This window comes from Trachymyrmex septentrionalis, unplaced genomic scaffold (genome assembly GCF_001594115.1).
Source record: "Trachymyrmex septentrionalis isolate Tsep2-gDNA-1 unplaced genomic scaffold, Tsep1.0 scaffold109, whole genome shotgun sequence".
NCBI classification, from domain to species: domain Eukaryota; kingdom Metazoa; phylum Arthropoda; class Insecta; order Hymenoptera; family Formicidae; genus Trachymyrmex; species Trachymyrmex septentrionalis.
This window is the reverse complement of record NW_017304217.1, coordinates 166,556-172,608: the sequence shown is the minus strand read 5'-3', so window position 1 is coordinate 172,608 and position 6,053 is coordinate 166,556.

Genomic DNA, 6,053 nt, shown 5'->3' with positions numbered 1-6,053 from the left:
CCGCATTGGGGACGTAAAATGGATCAAGGGGAACAAAAAAGTTTTATACCATTTTGCAATTTTCGCAATAATTAACAAGATATTAATTACTAAAAGTGGTCGAATATTGGTCTTTAATAATTTTTTTCTCAAATACTATCAATTTTGCAGAAAAAGAGAATTTTTTAATACCGTATTTTCTCATGATAATAAAAATAAGAAAATGCGGTACTAAAAAGTTGATAAAAAATTCTGAAAAAAATTCTTAGTTCTATGAGAAGAAAATAAACAATTTTTATCTCTTATAGATTTTTTGTAAAATTGATAGTATTTAAGAACAAAATTATAAAAGACGAATATTCGTCCATTTTTAGTAATTAATATCTTGTTAACTGTTGCGAAAATTACAAAATGGTATAAGACTATTTTGTTTCCCTTGACCCATTCTACATCCCCAATACGGCTCCGACCTTACTTAACAGATATCCTGTATATTAATATCAGTCCAGCAGTCGTTTCATATTGTTTATCTTACGTCCCTTTAAAATACAGACATCCTTTTCTATTATAGTTCCTGTTTTATATTGTGAAGATTGTTACTAAGGTAGTCTAAGGCCGATATTTTATTGTTGTACGACGAACATTTTAAAAGATCCGAAAACCTTTCTGTCCCTTAGTTGATCAATAGGTTTGGAAAAGCTTTGTCGAACGATACATGGAAATTAGGCTGAGGACACTCGCCCGGAAAGCGGGAGATTCGGATTCGATTCCCAGTGGACGTAGTATTTTTCAAAATAAATTATTTTTAAGTTTCAGCAGTTTTTAAATTTCATCAACATCAAAAAATGCATCGATAATGACGATAAATCTGTCATTAGATATAGATAAATAATAAAAAAGTAAAATCTTGCGACGGATAAATGTAGGTTTTATTACATTTATACTAGTGCTTAGTGAAAAAAACGAGAATAGAATGTTAAAAATATGACATATGTATTATATAAAAATAATCAATTGGTCTTTTTTATCTGTCAGATGTGCAATTTAATATAATATGAATGGAATTCTTACGTTACTAACATAAATTATCGGGCGAATAATACGAATAAAATATTGAAAAAATTACAAATGTGTTAGACATTCGTAATTTTTTCTAAACTCTCTGTCAAACGCTCTATAGAAATATCTTTTTTTCTTAAACTTTCAGAAAAAAGAGCATTGCCAGTCGTAATTGTATTTTGAGAACGGTACGAGAAGAAAGAAACTACGAGGAGAAAAAAGAACCGACGCCTAAAAATACACACTTCTCTCTGCTTATCCTTCTCTGACCCTTTCCTTCTCTACATTCTTTCTCTTTATAGTGAAACCTCTGCGAACTCGACGAAGATCGCTCAAAGGAATTCCGCAAAAGTCAAGTTCAGTCGACGATTTTGAAATTTACCCGAAAAAACCGATATACGGGGTGTCTGAAAAATTGTTGCGAAACTTTTTCAATAGACTCGCTTTGTTAAAGATTTACAGCACAGCGTATATTACTCCTTCTTATTCTTGAGACTCTTATTGCGAGGTTTCCTTAACTTCTCGATACTAAACGTGACGGATTTTTGCAATTAAAATTATCATTAAGCAAAAATCGATTGCGAACAATTTGCACAAAGACCAAGAGAGCGATAAACAGCAAGAGAGAAAAAAGGAGGAAGAGAATCCACATCGTTCATTTATTTCCGTGTAACTTGTTTCAATCATGTACATGAAACAATAATGTAAAATTACACAAATTACAATTGCGAAATTTACAAGATTTACGTGATGCTAGTATACGTACACGAAAGAAACGGTTTGCTAAAATATCTCAAATTTAGCTATAGAAACAGACCTGAAAATCAATTTTGTTGGACTATCAAAATAATGATATAGGGCGCTCAAGCTGACTGCTAGAATGCCAATACTTTTTGTAGCATTGCTGGAATTTCCTGTTATTTTGATGGTCCAACAGAGTTATTTTCAGATCTTTATCTATAATTATTTCCGCAAAATCATTCTCTCCGTGTACATTTTACAATTTCGAATATATAAATTTTTATTAAAGATCGTAAAAGATTTACACCTATTGTTCATACAGTTTTACATCCTTCTTTTTGCAATGCAGCTCTCCGCGATATCGCATATGTTTGCGCTTCATTAGCGGCTGATTTCTATCTCGCGCGCAGAGTGTTTGTGGATGAGAATATGTATTCGACGTGATCGCGTTAAGAGCTATGTGTACAAAATGATCGGTAAGAAAAGTCTTGAAAAAAAAGGCCAGGCTTTATAGACGGAGATCTGGCCGTGAACGTGTCGAGGAAAATTCCGCGTGAGTAAAAGCCTGTTGTACGTGCAACTTCCAATCCGACGGCAGCTTAACGCTGAAATTAACATCAGATTGAACTTGACGTTATAATTAAAAACGCCACAGAGCTAATTAATCCTCTCGGTGTCGAAAAATCAAAGTTTCAACAACGTAATGTATAAAAAAAATTCAAGTTTCTTATCTTTGAATTATTAAATTGAATTTTAACAAAACGTTTGTATTATAAATTATCGTCAACAACAGAAGCGGCACTGATTATTCTCGTGTAATTCCTCTTTGCATTTTAAGATATCCTCAACGTTTACCTTTCGAATTTATCCATGAAAATATGAGGAGACGGTATTAGAAATACCGGAGAGAAATCGAATCTTAATCAACGCATCGGCATTCGAATGCCGATCGCACGATCTCCTGCATTCTCGACGAGTTACGCTTGGTGGAAAAATAAGTTTAAAGATGTTCACCTGCAGATTAGCGAGCATGTAAGCGAATCCAGTAGCTGTTCGGCGTGAAAATAGAATCAACGCCATCAGCGTAGCGTTCGAGAAGAAACGATGTTCGAAAGCCATTTTCAAGGAGCGCGAGATCATGTCGCGATTTCAATATCAGAAGATTACAAGAAATATACACATTAAGAAAAAAAATTTCATGTCTTTAGCAAAGCTGTTTAGTTGAGATATTTTTTAACAGCAATAAAATATTTTACATAACAAAAATATATGTATACATACATATAACAAAAAAATTAGTTGTTTTTGCAAAATAATTTCTCTGCTTTATAAATAATAAAAATATTTATTTATACCAACTAAATAACTTAGTTCGCATAAAATTACAGTTTTGTTTGGTACATTTCGACAAAACATTTTTGTTGTTATAAAATGTTGTTTGTTCATAGACATTCACTAGAAAAAAATTAGAGTTAGAGAGAATGATTTAGTCTCAACAAGCAAACTTGAGAAGAAACTGAGTGAGGCGAGTATGCTTTGTTAGATAAAACTTGTAAATAAAACACATAATTTTTCGGCGAGCGTGTCTTATTAAACAAAAGTTACAATGAAACGGGATTCGAAAAGTTATTTTGTAAATGTAACTAGTTACAATTCTTTTGTCTCAAAAAGTAATCAGTTGCCATTTTTGAAAAATATCACGTTACAGTTACTTAAAAAATAACTAGTCGTTACTTTTCAGTTATTTTTCTGTTAATTTTTTCTTATTTTTTTTTGGCATTTCTATTTTAAATACAAAAACCTTATACATTTCTAACACTAAATTGCTTATTTATTAAATTCAATTATGCGTCAAATTATTTATAAGAAATTAACATACACTTGAAGTCAAAATTACGGGATCAATGGACATGTTTATGTATCTACTAAAAAGATCCTAGTTTCATTCTTACAATACAGAAGACATTTACAGATGATTATCAAAGATAAAAATGTATTCCAATTAATTACAAGGAATAATCACTAATTATTCACTAAAGCACTTCATTTTGATCAACCAGTTACTTTTACAGCTTTATATTGAATTTATTTATCAACCCAGTTGATAAATAACTTTAGTGAGCATGTCTAATTTGATGTGGAAACCAAATTATTTCCAACATAATCATTTTGGTGATTCAACAGAATTATTTTGTAATTTATAACTAAAGATTTATAGCTAAATTTTTAGACACTTCAACGAAATAGTATTTTCCGTATTAGTTCCTTAAGTTGGGCCAGTTGGACCAGTATAAGTGTGTATACTTTTCCTTTTTTTAATGCCTGTTAAAATTAAAACTAGCTTTGCTTTATAAAGCTACACTTTACACTGTAAAAACGTCTTGGAAAAACGCGCTGCATAAAACACCATACTTTTATACTCCATGTATACCTATACATATAAAAAAAATAAGAATAAAGAGACCGTTTTTCCGGAGGAAATGAATTTTCTGCGAGAACTTCGAGACAGTCTCGAAGACTGTCTTCAGATCGAACCTACCTCAAGGTTTCACGAAACACCATACGGAACACACGCAACAGAACCGGACGACACGCGCGCGTACAGAAACTTAAGAATCCCGAAAACTAATCGAAAGGATTCATTCACGAGAACACAACCGCAATCGACGAGCACATCGCATAGAGAGAACCCGGCGACGGACTGACGATGTGAAAATTCTAATCCGGCACGCGCGCGCACGGACGCGACGGAGCGACGAGCTAGCGTGAATTTCTCGCGACAGCGAGAACGGAGGGGCTTTCCCCTCTTTCTCGCTCTTGTCTGCCCTTGAAACTTTTGGTCTACGTGCCTGACCCCCACCGTTTACCCGACACCGAACCGAGAGAACTGCCCTTGATCGGCCCGACAGGGAAGACCCGGGCGACGCGACGCCGACGGTAGCGTGGAAGGAAAGCGATGGAGGAGTTGCGGAGGAGGCTTCGAACGAGAGATCCACGAATGTGGTGCTGTGTGGTGGTGGTGGTGGGGGGGGGGGGGGTGCTCTAAACGAACCGTGCCGCGTTCGTTCTCCTCTCCAGGAAAGGAAGGAGGGGAACGACGGTGGAGGACACGGTCGCGGCGCCAGTGAACTAAACGGACGGATGGATGAACGCACGCCCATGGCTGATTGTTCTCCGATCTCATGAATTTCAAGGACGTCTACGCCAAACCGGCTAGGGTGGGGGGGGAGATGGGGAGGAGGGGATGGCAACGACGAGGGTGGGGAAGACAAGCGGGGGCGGGGAATCGAGGTTTAGAAATCCTCTTTCTTTTGTTGCCGTCTACCGTCCGAGTCTTCCCCCTTTTTTCCACATATACCTCACACTTTCAGTGTAACACGTTGAAAAGTAACTTTAATCGTTTGTTATCACTTTTCGAGAGATGTCTTTATACGGTACAAATAACGTAGGAGTATCAAATGCAAATTTTGTATCACTCGCTCACCTGGGCCGCCAACTTTAAGATTCGCCTCGTCAAGAAATGGTAAATGGCGTATCCTTCACTGATTGAAATTTGGAGACAGAAATCTGAGAAGAGAAAGGTTTCAGAAGACGACAAGGAAAGAGCTCATTGTTCAAAACGTATTTCACTGAGTTTAGTTGAATAACCGTTTAATAGGTTCAATCACGAAACAGAATAGCTAAAGGATTCACCCGTTCGCGTATTAAGCATCGCTAGCTTCCGTCAAGACAATGAGCTGTTGCTAACTGTGCGAAGCGAGGGAATTCGATTGTATCCAGAGCTCCTTCCTTAGACAAGGGGACAACGAGAGAGGGCATGCCTACTAAACATGCGATTTCGCTCCCCCTTCAGACCTTTGACATTCTCCAAGAATCTTACAAGATGATACGTTATAAAGAGAGAGAGAGAGAGAGAGAGAGAGAGACCTTTTGAAATATTCAAAACAACATGGAAAATCAAAACTGCCGTTCGCCAGACAATAACATAATTTAAGAAAGGTAACTGTGTACGATATAACCTTGTTGACGAAAGCACAACAGAAGTTATTATAATTAGAAAAAGAGAATTTATAGAAACCTGATGCTTTTATAAACTTACATTGGATAAAGATTCTTTCCTTTCTCGTATTATTTTAACAATGTCGATTATCTTTGTGTTAGATTATTACCATTAAATAACGCTTCTACGCCACTGTTTTTTCATTCGCTTTGTTCGTACGATGGCACTACACATGCACACAAACATACATCGTGTGTGTGTGTGTGTGTAAATG